The sequence below is a fragment of the Protopterus annectens genome, chromosome 2.part0, assembly GCF_019279795.1.
Source record: "Protopterus annectens isolate FY-2018-M chromosome 2.part0, PAN1.0, whole genome shotgun sequence".
In the NCBI taxonomy this organism is placed as follows: domain Eukaryota; kingdom Metazoa; phylum Chordata; order Ceratodontiformes; family Protopteridae; genus Protopterus; species Protopterus annectens.
The window spans coordinates 390437009-390455969 of record NC_056728.1 but is presented as its reverse complement, the minus strand read 5'-3'; positions in this window follow the sequence as shown (position 1 = coordinate 390455969).

Genomic DNA, 18961 nt, shown 5'->3' with positions numbered 1-18961 from the left:
ATTTATTGCTTTCTTGCAAACTAGATCTGGGGATTTGCCATGAGGCACCATGGGATAGGGGCTAGCCTCGAGCCAGTAAAAGCTCTCGACCTTTAATATCGGCCAAGTCCAGCAAGAATATACGTGAGATGGACTACAAACATGGAACGTTATGGTAAGTACATAACTTCTTTTTTTTAAATATTAAAATTAATTATTGAGATGGAATATTATTGGCATTTTTGAAAAATGGAATGTGTGAAAATGGTGTCTTTATTCAGATGTTTGTTTTTCACCCAGGAAACTGTGGATAGTATACACTGAAAAGAATATGATAAAATAACATTCACTTCCTTGCACTTCTCCGAGTCTAACTGCCATTGCAAGACAATGGTGATTTTCCATTGACCATGTTTTCGTTGTCGTTGGACAGACTTCTGGCAATGGGTATATTTCCTGTTGGGCAGGACTGTAGTGTTGTCTCTTCACAATTATCATAATACACATGACATTTAGTATTTGGGAATAACACCTATGTCTACTCTGGTCACACCATGTATATTAAAATCATTGTTTTGTGTTTCTTTTGTACTGACTCTTTCTTAAAATATGTTACTTTCTGACCTTATTATAATGCATTAAATAGACATTGTTGCCAGAGAGCAATAAGTCTAAATTGAATTTGCTAATTCTGGTCATCTGTGCTGAATTTCTGGCACCCATAAACTATGTAATTTATATACAATAGTGCAAATAATTTCCTCAGTTTTTAATTGCAGGCCTATAATTTTTTATATATGTGAAATATTCTCTTTAGTTAGATATATATTTGTGTTAAATGATCATCATTTAATTGACTATTATTGAGTTTATGTTCTTGAGTTAACATATAACTGACATTTTGTTTTGTCTTTTGATTTATCTGCTCTATATACATTTTTTATAAAAAATACCACTTTATTCCCAGGGAGATGGACTTAAGGTTACAAGCATAATATACTTCACTTCATGCAGTAATATAACGGACAAATAATACAGGGGAACATTTCAACAACACTTTTTTTAAATGTCAAATAGTAATTCAAAAACTCCATTTGTGAAGCATGTGCAATAGGTTCCAGTACAGAAAGAAAGATCAGTTGCTGTAGCCAACCCCTTTTACACAAATGTATTCTTTATATTAATTAACAAACATCCAGAAGAGTGGCCTCAATAGAAAAAGGTCATCAAATTCAGGAAGTCCATTCTGATATATTCTTCTCACAAAGTCTCAGATTCTATCTGTTCTAGATCTTGTATTTTAGAAATTGTTAATTTACAGTATCATCGTCATCATCACCATCATCATCATCACTACCATCATCACCATCATCTCCACCGCTATCATCATCATCATCACCTGTAGGCAGATGACTTGTTTCCATTTCATATTATTAATCTAGCAAGGTTCATGCAGCTGTGCTTAATTATTTTGCATTAGTTATATTAATCAAAAATAATGATGCAGTAACATTAATTTTATCTGGCCAGATTATTTCAAATAAAATATTTACAATAAATTTTGTTTTAAGGATCTAACATAAATCATTCCCAAAATACAAGACAGAAATTACCTAGCATGACAGAATTACACCTGTAACAACTTGGATTTATTGTTGGAAACATTCTAGCAAGTCTATCTTAATTGTAAATATTCTTAGATGTTGCCAACAAAAAAATAAAAAAAAATGAGGGATGGTGTTTCATTATAGTGGTATCATTTTTATCAAATTATTATGAGTGGTTCTGGCAAGTACAAATCTAATTTAGTCTATGTCAATAAACAAGAGACATATTCTAGCAAATCGTGTAGCCACAAATGTAGTGAAGCATTTATAATCATGGCTGAGAATAGACATTGGGTGGTATGAGCATACCCATGTGTGGTATGGAAGAACAGCAGCAGCACGGGTAGCCACCCAACAATGTGAACCTTAGTCCTAGGTGATTGTTACTGTTGGGGTGACACTCTGACCTCATCTGCAAAAATGTGAAAAGCAGCTGAGGATGGAGAGATGAGCATACATGAAGAGAATCTTTACATCATTTCAAGATGATGGCCATTATCATTTGCTTCCTGGATTCATGGGGCTGAGATGAATTAAGAACATCATTAACCATTATGTAAATTAGCTAGAAACATTTAATTAACCTCTAGATAATATTTGCACAACAAATCCATCAAGGCCAGGTGATTTACTTTTACTCATTTCAATCAACAACTGTTTTACTTCCTCCAATGTAAACTCCTTTATTAAAGAGGCTACTTGCAACTGAAAAAACACAGTTTTGTTTTGATACAAGAATCACATCTTTCATATCCTGAACATTTGAATTTAAGTGAATTTAAGCAAATTTGGTTATCATACAAGTTTGTTTTATTTCATATCTTTTAAGATGAGGTGAAAGTGTACTTACATCGGTAAGGTGATGTCCCCCTTTGGAGTAGATAGGCAGAGTAGATATGTGACAGTAAAAGGTAGGTTAGAAGGTAAGGTAAAAACATTAGTGAATGAATGTATACCCCCTGTAACTACACTAATGAAATTCAAAATAATAAATATGTGTGTGTGTGTTTGTGTGTGTGTGTGTGTGTGAGTGTGTGTGTGTGTGTGTGTGTGTGTGTGTGTGTGTGTGTGTGTGTGCGCGCTCACGCTTGCGCTCGCACAAAGGAATCGGTGGATGTAGACAGGGTCCCAATCAATGTATACTTCTTTTTCATATATGTAGTATCCAGTTTCCCAGGAAAAAGGCCATTCTCTAGCCATAATTTAGCATCTAATTGAGTACTTTTTATACTCAGTTTTTCTAGCCCATATACTAACTGGTCTTGCACTGAGAAAAATTAGACCAAGTATTTTGTGGCAAAACTATTACATTAACAGTTCCTTAAACCTCATTCTAAGCATTATTTCAAGACATGGTAAATGCTAAGGAAACCATAAACTAAGCAATTAAATAAGCAGAAAACACTACTGAAATAATTTACAAATGGGTCTTTAAACCATACATATTATGTTCACAAGCAGAGGAAATTTGTCTCTAAAAAGGTAGATAGCAGAGATATTTTATACAAGTGTAATATTTATTTCATCTAGAGGAAAGTACAACCTCTCTATAACATAAATCATTCTCAGATGAAACCCCTCCCTCCCTCCATGATTTCCAGTCATTAAACTTTAACAAAACTTACTTTTCCGACACAGTAAAGATCAATAAAATCTTGAATTAAAAACTGTTGCATGCAGAGGTTGAGTAAGAAACTGAAAAAATACAAAGCAAACATTTCAGGATATTTCAGCTGCTACTGTGATACATTTCCTAGCCTCACAATAAGCTCAACTGCCTAATTTATGAACTTAATAAATCACTGGTGACTACCCAGTAATACATTAGCACACTTAATAGTAGATCTGTTGTTTTCCTCATAATATATATATATATATATATATATATATATATATATATATATATATATATATATGCACACACACATATATATATATATATATATACATACAGAGAGAGAGAGAGAGAGAAAATGTATGTTGTCTTTACATGCTTGGCATTCATATTAGTTTTGTCATCTGCCCTTCCAAACAGTCAGTGAAAAAGCAGATATTCATACTTAAGCTTCCTTATTAATTTAGATACCATGCCGTCTCCTGCAATGTTTGGTAATAATTACTAGGGCAAACGCCATTTTATCTACACTTGTGTATACATTAAACATTGCCCACAAGATTTAACACTTTTTGATAAATAAGCACAGTACAATATCTGTAAAAATCTATCTCCCTGTAACATAACTAGCTAATATAAAAAACACGCAATTTGTTAATCAATGTTACAATGTCTTAACTTAAAACAGATGGCTGAAGGATATTAACAAAGAGACAGAAGTGCCTCTGTTCGAATTTGTATCAGTTCAGTCAGCCATTCATCCTCCTTTGATTCGCAAGAAATGTAGCTTACAATTATTGCACCTTTCAAAGTAAGCTGTAATAACAGAAGTTCAGGTATATGAATTAATTCTTGCCTTAAAAATTAAACTTTGTTAATTAAACAAAACCAGCAGAGCATTTGTAAAAATCAAAGTCAATATGTTACACTCAACAAAGTCCAGTATTGTATGATTCGTTTCTTTAAAGAACACTTCTAAAGGCCCAATCACATATATTATAATCAACAAAGTCCAGTATTGTACAATTCATTTGTTATTTATAACTCCATCCTCTTGGCATAAAATAGATAACTGGAGAAAAGGAACCAAAAAAAATGAGGGAATTATTGACTCTTCAATCAACAATTCGTCTTCTTTTTACCTGCAATAAATGCAGCTGTCTCTTCATTGTTCTTTGTCATAAAAGTGGGGAATAATTCAATTGTCTTATCATTTGTTTGTATATTTATATTTCATACAAACATTGCTTTACATTTTTTTACATAATGTGGTTTTAAACTTTAATGCAAGTATATTATATTGCAGTCACTTGGTGTTAAGTTATAAAAGGTATGGTTTGCAAAGTCAGTTGTGAGTGAAAGTTCTTGGCCTTTATTTCTCAATAAATTTTTATTTTGCAATAGGTCTGGAGTCATTCAGGAAGGTTACCAGTTGCTGTTTTTGTGAGTTTTGTTAATAAAACTTTGGTGAGCATTTAAATTATCTTGTGTAGAATATTGGTGTTCTTCTTTCCCATGTGATGGTAGCTCCAGTTGATGAACAATCAGTCCCTTGTTGATCTGAGTTAACTCAGTCAGTAGATGAGCTAACAAACTCAGTGCAGCAGCTCACACAATTTATGGTGATTGACAAAGACAATTCAATGTACATGCAGAAGGGTCCAACAGGTTCAGCAGTTTTGGCAGATTTATGTGCTAGTCAGGAGCATTCATGTGTGGGAGAGTTTGATTCTATTATCCCAACACAACATTCTCCTAAGTTAGGAAACACAAGCATACAGAATGTAGACAGTGAGGGCGTGGCCAAGGATGAACACAGGATAGCAGCAGATTTCTTCAGCTCCACCAATTTCATTACACTGACAGGAATTAATTACTTAAAAAATTAATTTTTGAAGTAATTTTCTTTCTAAATATGTTTGTTTTATATAGTTCTTGAACTATATCTAAAAAAGAAAGGAAATCTTAACAATATTCCTGTCAGAAATCACTTTGGAAATTTTCCTGTCAGTTTATCAGTCTGAAATGAGTTCCAGTAAGACAAATTCTCAAGACTCCAGCATCAAGAAAGAACTTCAGTCTCTGATAATTATAATCCAGCAACTTACTGCTAAGATGGATAAAATGGATACTAAAATAGACACCTTCATAGAAAAAACTACAAAACAAATAGACTTGTTACATATAGACCTGCAACAACAGAAGATCCAGATGACAGGCATAGAAGAAGCTGTGAATGACATGGAAAATAGAATACAAGAAGAGGAAATCCACATTGAGTTTCTGCTGAAACAAAATACACATTTACAAACAAAGCTGGATGACCTGAAAAATAGATCTAGGCGCAATAACATTAGGATTTTTGGACTGCCAGAAAATATTGAAGGTAACAATATTACTTCTTTTTAACAACATGGCTCCCTAAAACTTTAGACTTACCAGAAGCATTCTCTTTTGGTATCGAAAGAGCACATAGATCTATAGCTAATACTAACTCTAACAAAAACTATCCTAGATCAGTTATAGTTAGATTTCTATCATCTTTTGATAAAGAGATGGTTCTTAAATCTGCTTGGGCTAAAGCTCCTGTTAAGATTAATGAGACAACTGTGCTTTGACAATGACTATTCTTCCATGGTAATAGCTAAAAGAAAAGTTTTTCTGCCACTAATAAGGGAGCTTAAAAAAGCACAGTTTAAAACATACCTTCTGTTTCCTGCCAAGCTTAAAATCTTCCTTCCTGATGGTCCTAAAATTTTCGATGACTTAGACTCTGCCTTACTGTTTATCAAAAAAAATAAGATTTTGGATAAAATAGAAGAAATGGAATGGGCTAGTCCTTCATTAAAGAGACTGGCAACTGAAACTTCGTGGAAGACTTCAGAGAAGAAGAAGTGACTAAAAAACAAATGATCTGTTCTATGTTTTTTTTTTCTCTCATCATTTTATTTCATTATTAATCTTTTTAAATATAGTTCCTGCATTTCCAAGAAGCAACAAATATTTTGAAAAAGATTTAATCAAAGTTATTCTCTGTGTGCAAAGAAATGTTTTGTTTCATAACTAGTCAAAATATCTGGAGATTTAATGGCAAGTTGTGATTCAACTTGTTTCTCTTTCTGAAAAGGAGAAGTAAGGTCAGTAATTTGTTACATTTTTTTCTTTACCTTTTTTTTTTCTTCTCCTTTTCTTCTTTTCTTTGTTTAAAAATTACATTCTATTTAGATTATGTAGTGGGTAAAGGGTGGGGGAGGGCAGGGAGAGAAGAGTAATGAAAATATGATTAATAGAATAATAACATATTTATTCCTTGTAAAAAGTTTATATGTTCTTCAAATGCTATTCCTAATTATACTTTCTTGATTACACTGCTTATGCTTGTTTGTAAATAATCTGTCATGCTTTAACTAATAATAATTAGAACTAAATAATAGTAAATAATATGTTTTATTTTTAACTCTATTAATATAAACAGTAAGTAATATTCCATTGTATATACATCTTATAGCTTTCTCTTACATTTTTTTTATTTCTGCCTTACACCCTTTTACTTTCTACTCTCTTTTTCTTTTCTTTATTAATATATAGAAATGCTTTTGATCATATAGACACAGTAAATAATAAGATTTACATAAAAATTGAGTTGGGACAAAAATATTGAGTTTTATTACTTATTAATAATTTTGGGCTTAATTTCACTTACACAGAGGCTGTAATAACCTGTAAAATACATTGTGAAGGTTTTGTCATGTTTAGATGCATTTACACTGCTAAATGAATGTTTGTCACTAGTTTTTAATAGGTTTCCCGCCAAAATGTTAAGAGAGACAATCTGGGATGTGGGCTGTCTCATGCACAGTGTCCATGAGCTACTTCAAAAGCTTCAACTCTCAGAATTCTCACAGAGAAGCTGAAAGCAGCTAGTCTCACCTTTGACCAAGATATCACACTGACACATCACAGATTCAGCAATGACACTCTACCAGGAAATAGAAATGATACAAATGCGACTATGTGAAGGAAAATGAACTCTTTAACATCTAAATGTGAGTTATTTTATATAATTACTTAAATATCTATGTTATAATTCATAAAATATGTCAGTTATAATGAGTTTAAATGATACAGTTTCTTGTAGTAAGTAAATGTCTTATTTTAGAAGGCATAGAAAATGAAACATTTATTCAAGTGTTTTTGAAAATCTACTTAACAGCAGCTTAATAATCTGTGTTAAAACTTATGTTCCAAACATATACATTACTATAACTCATTTAATTCATCTGATTGACAAGCATAAATAATTTTATAACTCTATACTGGAAGAAATTGTCATGTGATATATTTTAAAGCAGTAGTATAGCATGGTTGTAAAATCTGGTTACTAAAATGTGTTTGCTGTGCATTATTTTGTATAAAGCAGACAGATTTATTGTAGGGACAGCAAGTAAGATGGTGCTCAGTAAGGACACAACTCAGTGAGATCATATATATATATATATATATATATATATATATATATATATGTGTGTGTGTGTGTGTGTGTGCGTGTGTATGTGTGTGTGTGTGTGTGTATGCATATGTATATATATATATATATATATATATATATATATATATATATATGTATATGTGTGTGTGTGTGTGTGTGTGTGTGTGTGTATGTATATATATATATATATATATATATGTGTGTGTGTGTGTGTGTGTGTGTGTGTGTGTATGTGTGTGTGTGTGTATGTGTGTGTGTGTGTGTGTGTGTGTGTGTATGTGTATGTATATATATATATATATATATATATATGTGTGTGTGTGTGTGTGTGTGTGTGTGTGTGTGTATATATATATATGTGTGTGTGTGTGAGTGTGTGTGTGTATGTATATATGTATATAAGTGTTTCTGAGAATCTGCATAACTATGCAGTATGATTTATAACAATTTCTATGAATACAATATTTTATTCTATTGACAATAATGAGTTTGAGTAAATGCTCATATACAAGCAATTCAAGGTTTTTTGGAAGCTGTTAATTGCATTTACATGACAGAAAATAGATGCATCTTAATATATGTAATGTCTGAATCATATTAGCCAAAGTTTTTGATTTAAATGAATGTTAGAACTTATTTTTCTCTCCTCTTGATTTCTAACATCAAGATTATTTGAATGCTATTTGAATACAAGTGTTTTATATTACATGGATGTATATAGTAGTATGAACAGTTTTTAAAAAAAAGGTTTATTTTAGTTTATATGATGCTGTTTTACCAAATGTGTAGTCTTGTCTTGCTAGATAATTGAACTGAAAACTGTTAACCTCAGTTAAATATAACTAGTATTAAATTGATAAGGTGGTAGCTGAGGTACTGCTGCTTAGGATAGGGGTTAACTTGAGCGGTAAATACTACTCTAAGTTGGAGTTTATAACTCCAGGCTGGATGCAAGGTTTAATCCTTACATTATTTTCACTTGTTCATTGTTATTTGTATATAGTTTTGACATCCACAATATATTTTGTACATTCATTGTCACTACAAACAAAATTGAATCCTATACGAAATCCCATAAGAGATTCAATAAATACAGCTATATTTAAAGGTACACCTAAAGGAGGAGATGTAACATTACTTATCTTGTTATTTGTTATTTTGATCATAAGATTCTTAAGTTTTAAAAATGCCAAATGACATCTTTAAAAGGAATTTCTTTAAACATTAATGGATTGAATAATCCATGTAAAAGGGCAAGCCTAATAAGATACATTAATTTACATAAGGCCAACTTAGTCTTCCTGCAAGAAACCCATCTCTTGAAAAAAGATATCGATAAACTAGCCACAAACAAATATACAGTATTGGTTTGTTCAGAGCACACTCAGAAAAAAAGAAGAGTGGCTATTTTATGGAATAAAAGTATGTCCATTCCTAAAACCATTAAGTCTTATCAGGATGATAAAGGAATGTTTTGTATGGTTACAATACAAATTAATGGGAAGACTTACACTTTAATTAATGTATATTGGATACCTGGAATTGGTATTAATACAGTGAAACATCATCTTGATAAGATCATATCATTCTCTATAGGAGATATTATTTTAGCTGGTGACTTTAATTGTATACTACATGAAAGTGATACTACCACTAAAGGAAAAAGAAGAATTACATCTAATGCAAAACATTTAAATGATTTTGCTAATTCTTATCATTTGAATGATATTAATAATCAGATAGATTCAAAATCATTACCATACACCTTTTTTTCTAACAGATACAAAACTTATTCAAAAATAGATAGGGTCTTTATTTCTAACCAGATGGTAACAGATTTAATTAATTCCAAAATCATTTCATGTCCTATATCTGATCATAATTCAATTGTTTTTGAATTCATGATAAAAATACTCATAATGTTCAGATCAAAAGGATACCAGCATACTTAACTCAATTAAAAGACTATAAAGAATATATATTTTCAGAAGTAAAACATTTTTTAGACATGCCTTAAAATCATATCTATATGGACAAAGTATCATATGGTATAATAATAAAAGGAAATCTTGGGATAAGGAATTGTTAGATATTCAAAGTAAATTAGACTCTTATAAACATAATAATAAAGAAAATATTATGGACAAGAAAGTTATTGAAGAAATAAACAAACTAAATGAGAAATACAAAGAAATTTTAACTCATAAAGTTAAAATAACTTTAGAGAAATACAAGTTTTTGTCTTATTCAATAAGCCCCAAATACTTACATAGACTTAAAAATAAAACAAAAGGTTGAATAAACAAAACCATATCAAAGAAATCTTCTCTCTAAGGAAAAGAAGAATGTTTCTAGTATACCAGAAATACTAGATGAATTTAGAAATCACTTTCACAAAATTAACCATAATAACATTAACATGGAACCTAAAGATAAAATAAAGGAGTTTATAACCACAAACATGAATAAAAAGCTTAATAAACAACAGATTAAACTATTGGACAAAAGTATTTCATATACAGAGGTTATTACACAAATAAATAAGTTTAAATCAAACAAAGCACCGGGTAATGATGGTATTATACCAGAGATATATAAAATCCTTTCTAAAAGTACATATTCATTAATACATAAGGTTTTATTTTGGCCCAATCTGAGTTAATAACCCCCCCATCTTGGCAATATACATTTATTTCGCCAATTTTAAAACCTAATAAAGATCCAACTAGATGTTCTTCATATCGGCCCATCTCATTACTTAATGTTGATTATAAAATGTTTATGAGTATCTTTGCTGATAGATTGAAGACAATCATTCCCGGCATTATAGATATAGATCAGACAGGCTTCATTGTAAATAGAAATACTTTTGATAATATAAGAAGAACTTTAACATTAATAGATTTTGCAAATAGGAAAAAGAAAGATTTAACACTTATTAGTCTTGATATAAGTTCAGCATTTGATTCAGTAAGTTGGGACTATCTATTTACTTTAATGAAGTGCACAAACTTCTCAGATGCATTTGCAAATCTAATTGAGCATTTATACAAAGGAGCGTTGGCTTATATTAAGGTAGGAACATATGTTTCACAAAAAATACCAATTCTTAAAGGTACAAAACAAGGATGTCCACTTTCTCCACTATTATTTACTTTAGTAATGGAGCCTTGGGCTAATTTGATCAGAAACAGTACTGACATAGAGGGTTTTGAAATAGATGAAAATACAACATCTAAAATTCAACTTTTTGCAGATGATGTTCTAATTACATCAGCAAGATCTAATTCTTCTATGCAGTCTCTATTTGATAACATGATGAATTTTAAAAGTATTTCTGGTTTAATATTCAATGAAGAAAAAACTAAAATAATACCTATATATACACGAAAAAATATTCTCATTAGTGATTTTACTAAATATGTACCCAATTCAGGTCAGATAACTTATTTAGGTATAATACTATCTAAAGATATTAAATCTATTATATATAATAATTATAATACCTGTTTTCTTAATATACAAAATCTTTTTAATACCTGGAATAATATGTTTTTACTATGGAGGAGAGACTTACAATTATTAAAATGATAATATTCCCCAAGATTTTATACTTAATACAATCAATAATACTTCCACCTACAAAAATAATTATCAAGAAACTGAATACACTAATGTTAAATTTCCTATGGGCACCTAATAGACCTAGGATTGCATTAAAGAAACATACTAATAGCTGGTCTCAAGGGGTATTTCTTTTCCAGACTTTAATTTATATACTATCTCTTCTATTGTAAAAGTTATTACTTTATTAATAGATCAGTCATATGTCAAAATGGAAAGATTATTGGGAGCTAATTAGTATGCACTTCATGAAAATCTCCTTAACACATAAAAATATGATTGTAAATAACTCCATGTTATGGTTACTAAAGGAATTTTGTACTTCACCTATTACACCTAAACATATGGTTTGTTACCCATTAAATATTATTATTAGTTATCGTAACTTTATATTCATGCACCCTAAGTATAGGGAATGGAATTTTATTGTATTCCCTATAATGTATACTCAGGGTATGCTTTTGTCATCTACTTCTGAAGGAACTCATTTAGCTATAGATAATGATCTAAAGTACTGGTATCAGTTGATATCTGATAATAAAGTTAAAAATCTAGATTTTTTAAAACAATAATTTGATCTAAGAGAAACTTGCTGGTTAGAGGTTCAGACCTTTAGACAACATCTCATTAATAAAATAGATCTAATGTCTATAACAATTAAAGAATCTATTCAAACACTGATTGATTACTTGATATTAAATTTACAATATAAAGTTTCTGATAAAGGTAAACTTTCATACATACATAAAATTATCAGACAAGAAACTTTTTACAGTGTAGATTCATACTGGAATTATTTCACTTCTATTAATGGGGACCCACAAAATCAACAAGACAAACAATATATATTGGAATCTGCTTATAGAACTACGTCTTCCATTGTCTGGAGACTTTATACATGGAAATTTTTACATAGATCTTTTTATACACCTTTGATGATGAATAAAATAAATAATAAAGATAATTTATGTAAGAGATGTAATGTAGAAATTAATGCTGACTGGGCTCATATGTTTTATGACTGTATAAAATTGAAAGAATACTGGAAGTCAATTAATGAATTTTTGCAGGCTCTTTTTACAGATAATTTCATTATTTCTAACTCTCTTATATTATTCAACACACCTGTACCTCAAAGTGTTAAAAAGGTTAAGCTTCCCTTGTTATGGTCTATTCTAGCAGTGGCTAGGAAAATAATAACTAGAAATTGGATTTCAGATACACCTCCTTCGTTCAATGAATTTAAAAATGTTATGAATATAGTGTGCCATATGGAAATAAACACAATTAGGACAAGAACAAATAGAAAAACATCTTATTATATTGTATGGGATAATTTACAAAATTTGTTAAAAAAAATTTATTTCAATAGCATGGTATTTTAGTTTAATTAATTGATCTGATTGTAGTGGATGTCTTTGTAAATACTTTAGTTGTTTTGTTGAATATTATAATAATACCTATTTTTAATTACTTGTATAAAATTGTTATGATATTTCTCTTATATGTTAAAACAATAAACCTGTTTTGAAAAAAAAAGAATGTAGACAGTGAAGTAACAGCATCCCTGAATACATGGTATTTGGAAACAATAACTTTTCATTCCATGGCATTTCATAGGTTCATAGGTTCATAGGATACTAGGCTATTGGCCTGGAGGTCATTATAAGCCTAGCCAAGAATTTCATCATTGTTCCCATAAAGTCAGCACCTGTTTCCCCTGTCTAGCAGGGACACAGGTGGGATTCCAGGATGCATTTTCTGTTTCCAATCCAGTCATCCAGGTTCCTCTTAAAGCGGGCTAGTGAGGTACTCTGCTTGACATGGAGAGGGAGTCTATTCCACAGATGGGGGAGTGTTTGGGACACAAATCTATCCCACCAGTAAGTTCTATTAATGTCACAGACCAGGTTGAGGCCTTGCATGCAGGTTGCGTGAGTGGAATTTGACTTGGATATGCAGCAACTCCATCAAGGCTGGGTCGGAGATGGCCTTGTATGCCAAACACAAGTCACTTCTGAGCAGTCTGCATGAGACTGGGTAGAGGGATAGGGCTTTTATCCTATCTGTATAGGATAAGTGTTTGAGACCCTGGATTTTCCTGATCAGGAACCTCTGTGGTCTCTCCAGCTGCTGCATGTGCTTGGCAAGGTACATGCCGAAGGGGGCATTGTACTCGATAAAGGGTCTGATAAGGGAGGAGTACAGAGATGTTATGACCTCCTTGTTTCTGGATGAAATACCCTTACTTATGAGGTAGGCTATGTGGAAAGTCTTCCGTACAACGGAGGCAACGTGGTTGACAAAAGTCAGGTTACTATCAACCTGGGTGCTCAAGTCCCACACGACTGATTGCATGCTTATCACATTGTTATTAATGTGATAATTGGTGGGGACACCATTTTCCCCAAAGTAGATAATAATGCATTTCTTGGCATTCAGTTTGAGCCCATGCTTCTGGCACCAGTCATTAGTTTGATTAAGGTCCTCTTGGAGGATGTTCACATCACTGGGGGAATTGAAGATAATGCAGCTTGCAGTCATCTGCAAACTTGGTCAGCCACAGACCACTGGTTTTGGCTTGCACCTCAGAAAAGTATGTTCCAAACAGTAGAGGCCCCAATATCAAACCTTGGGGTACACTGCTCATTATGGGTCTATTAATACAGGTGGCTTCCCCTATTTTGACTGAGTGGGTTCTATCAGTGAGCCAGTTACTCATCTGGTAACATATGGGTTGATGCCTAGCTAGGAGAGTTTATCTATTATGCCAGAGTGGGGCATAGTGTCGAAGGCTTTGGCTTGGTCAAGATAGGCAGTGTGCACCATCTTCCCCTCTTCAATGGCTTTGGTGACTGTTTCAAAGAAGTCAATCAAGTTTAAGTTTAAGTTGCTCAGCAAGGTTCTTTTACAACCCAGTTGTCAGCTTTTTCAAAGAAACTTTAAAAATATCACAGCCTACAAGTTGCAAACGGTTCTACCTGAGTTAGTCGACACGCCAGAACACCGACAAGTGAATCGCGAGCCCCAGAAGATCGACAATTCAGAAGATCGACGTGACAGATGAAAACACCGACGCCGAGGATGCCGACATGGGAAAAGGCTGTGTAAGTATGCGGTAGTGACGGATGTTAGGGTGCGAGTAAGGTAAGTGTGGATATTGATGGTCTGTGGGGATAGGAGTGGGTTAAGTGAGTTAGGGTCAGTGCGCGGGTTAGGTAAGTGTGTGGTAGTGATTGTGTTTGGGTTAGGGGCGGGTTAAGTGAGTTAGAGTTAGGGAGCGGGTCAGGTAAGTGTGCGGTAGTGATTGTGTTTGGGTTAGGGGCGGGTTAAGTGAGTTAGGGTTAGGGAGCGGGTCAGGTAAGTGTGCGGTAGTGATAGTGTTTGGGTTAGGGGCAGTTTAAGTGAGTTAGGGTTAGGGCGCGGGTTAGCTGAGTATGTGATAGTGACGGACCTTAGGGTTAGGGTTTGGGTTAGGGTTGTAGATAGTTGTGTATGTGAGGTTTAGTGTGGGTTTGTAGGGATTTTGGTGTGCTTGTGTTGTGTGTGTGGTTTTTGGACAGGGAATGTGTTTTGTTTGTTGATTGTTGTGATTGTGGTGTGTGCAGTGTATGGGGTTTCGTGTTTGTGTACCGTCGGTTATTTCGTTGTCGGGCATGTTGGGTTTCGTGTTTTTGCACTGTCGGTTATGTGGTTTCGGTGATTGCGTTGCCGGTGTTTTGGGGTTTCGATTATGTCAGGTAGAACTGTTGCAAACACATATTTTGAGGAGTGCATTAAAGGTAAACACATCCCAGAGGGTCTCAGTGTGTGGAAGTATTCAAATTATTTACAACATGGTTCAAAGATTCCCACTGATCGCCTTCAAATGTTTGACTGGCATGGTTGTGAATTCATGGAATTATTGATTCAAGTTAATTAAAAGGAGATGGACAAAGTATTTCTGGACATCATGGATTTCAATGTTTTACTTAAGCAGGATTGTATGTTCAATGTTAAGAAAGGTGAATATGTAGATCTTTTTGAATGGGTTAATAAAATTACAAACAACAATATCCAAAGAAAAATGGATAAGTTGGAACATGACAGATTAGAGTATATTAGCAACACTTTGTATTGTTTACTGGGGAATCAAAAGAAGATGATAGAATACTCTGGGGTGTTGGCACAGACTCAGAATGTGGTCATAGATAATGACACCAATACTCTAAATTTAGATGACCCTTTGGAGTTCCTGCCCCCACATTTGCAAACATTATTATGTATTATTGGGAACAAGTTTATTCATTTAACATTAGCTTTGTGAACAATGTAGCCAATTACACTACATTATTGGATGATATATTTTATTATAGGCTGGTAGAGTACATCAACTTTTAGATTTTATTAATTATATCAGTACTAGTAGAATTATTAACGTTTACCCATAATTTCTCAGCTGTAGAAATAAATTATTTAGCTGTATCAATAATAAAAAATAAGGCTGAGAAGAGGAAAAAACATATATATATATATATATATATATATATATATATATATATATATATATATTCTGCATTTTGGAATATTTATCTACATTTTATTACTTTTTCAGGAATGTAGTACAGTTAAACGGCAAATGGTACATTTGGCCGTATGATTACAGAGGAATCAGTTTTCATTTTATAAATGGATAAATTTATAAATATGTTTACACAATGGGGTATCCAATGTACCTACTTAACTAACTGAATGAGTATGCAAACAAATGTGGTGAATGCATATATACCCCATTATTACAGGGATGGATCCCATAATATAAAATTCAAGCCAAAAAATAATATGGATATGTCTGAAGCAATGATTTTGACTTACAATAAAATAACAAAAGTGTAAGGGCCATTATGGATAAGAACTGGGAAATTTTTTGTCATAGTGATGGTACATTAGGTAAGCTTGGACCTAAACTTAAATTTATTTATAAGTGGGCAAACAATATACAAGGATGGTTAGAAAAGAGAAAAACAAAAAAAATAATCTACTTATAATATACCAAAGAGCAGTAAAGTGATGTGAAAGTGTAATCAATGTAGTTACATTTTAGAAGTTAGTTCTATAAAATTAATAACTACAATATCGTGTTACTCAGTAATCTAAATTATGAGACATTTGAGGTTACCTGTTTATCAATTTGTCAGACACATCCCTCTTTCTACATTGGCAAGTCTGTAAGATGTATTATTAGAAAGCATACCTAGGTTCATAGGATGTTACTAGGCTGTCTTTACAAGCATAGCCATTAAATCCCAATATAATAATAGAAAAGAGATATCATCTATGCCCAAGGTTTTTCTAGCAAGGACTACACATGTCCAGGAGAAAAGCCGGGGCAATCCTCAGCAGAAATTTATGGTTTCCCATCCAGTCATCTAGGCTGCGCTTAAACAGGGTCATGGAGGTGCTCTGCTTGATATGGATTGGAAACTTACTCCAGAGGAGTGGCAGTCTCTGAGACATGTATCTGTCTGTCCAGTAGGTCCTGTTTATATTGCAGGCTAGATTGAGGTCCCTGGAATGGGTCACTCTAGTCCCATTTGACTTATGGATGTGCAGCATTTCCATTAGATTTGGGTCAGAGATAGCCCTGTAAGCCAGACATAATTTGTCACTATGTAGTCTGTACGCTACTGAGTACAGTGACAGTGACTTCAGTCTGCCCATATGAAACATGTGCTGGAGACCCTGAATTTTCTTAGTTGGAAATCTATGAGGTCTCTCAAGTTGCTGCAGGTGTCTGGTAAGGTACATACCAAAGGGAGCATTATATTAAATAACAGGCCTGATGAGGACCAAGTACAGGGGAGTTATAACCACTTTTGCAATTGAGGCAATACATTTGCTAATCAGGTGAGCAATGTAGACACATGGTGGTCAAACTTGAGGTCACAGTCAACTTGTGTTCCCAGGTCTCTCACTACTGAATTGGTACTTAGGGTATTATTGTTTATTTTATAATCAGCGGGGACATTGTTCTTACTGAAGGGAATGATGATGCATTTTTTAGCATTTAGTTTAAGACCATGGCTTTGGCACCAGTCATTGGTCTTTGTAAGCCCCTTTTGAAGTATGCTGATATTGCTAGGAGATTCAATGATAGCACCTAATTTACAGTTGGTTAGCCGCACCCACTCCATTTTGACATGGACTTCTGAGAAGTATGTGTCAAACAAGAGGTGGCCCAGCACTGACCCCACTAGTGACAGATCTGCTGGTAGAGGTAAAGTCTCCCACTTTGACTGAGTGTTGTTGATCTGTGAGCCACTTTGCAACCCATCTGACAACATAGGGGTTAATATTCAACTGAGTTAATTTGTCAATGATACCCGAATATGGGATAATGTCAAAGGGGTTGGCCAAGTCAAGATAGGCTGTGTGCATGGCTTTGCCCTTGTCTGTGGCTCTGGTCATGTTTTTGAAGAAGTCCACCAGGCTTAGCAGTCGTGACCTGCCCTTGACAAAAGTGAACTGGGATGGTTTCAGGCTTTGGAGGTCACCTATATCCTTATTTTTGAGGTCCATTATGATTCATTCCATTGTCTTCCAGATGAGGCTGGTTAAACATATGGGTCTGTAGTTTGCCTGGCTCTGTTGCTGAGCTGCGCTTGTGAGCACAATTATAATACATATATATATATATATATATATATATATATATATATATATAAAGAATGGTAACAAGACAATAAGTAGGCATGCGTCATAGTGGGACAATTTTAATTGTTTCAAGTTTTGTATAATTAAAAATATTGATAGAAATCCAAGAGGAGGACTTCATATAGAAGTGGTGTGGCGGTTCTGTTTGATTGCTGACAAAACACCCATTTTAAATGAACAGATTACTCTTCATCCAGCATTAAAATGAGAGCTGAGATTTTATAAAATTATTATAAAAGGAAATTACGTTAAAATGTTATAATTTAATCATTTTTATGACTCTTCTCATAGTTTGTTTGTATACTTAGATTTTATACAGAAAGTGCTTTATAATGGTTATATAATGAGGGTTTAGCATTGAATATAAGTACATTTATTCTATAGTCACATGGTGTTAATTAAGTTACAAAAGTTGTGATTTACAACGTGGGTTGTTCTGAATAAGTCTCTCATGTTCAAGGATGAAAGAACTTAACTTTTCATTAATTTATTATTTTACAAGAAAGTCAACAAGTCATTCAGGAAGGCAGCTGATTGGTGGTTACATGAGCAGAGATTGCCAGGAAAACATTGCAGTTGGTTGTTAACAGCCAATAATCACAGGTGCTTCGAGTGCACAGTAATAGGAAATAGATTTTAATGGGAAGCTCTGGGGTAATTATTTGGCTAGTAAATTGCCCAAGTAATTATCTCACAGATGGTGTTTAGTAAGAGAAACATTTTTTTTATTTAAAATTCATACTATGGCTGATTACTACTACTGACTGACCTGCAAGTTGAGCTGTTGCTGTTTTATTTTATTTATTTGGTTCAGCAGTATAGCAACAGTATACCAGTGGGACTTCCCATGAGAAGGGGCCCTTTTGTCCTTCCTTTAATGTATCCCACATTCCAACTGAATAGTGCTTGAAACTATATATGATCCTCCTTATGGAATGCTAGCAGTTTCATTCC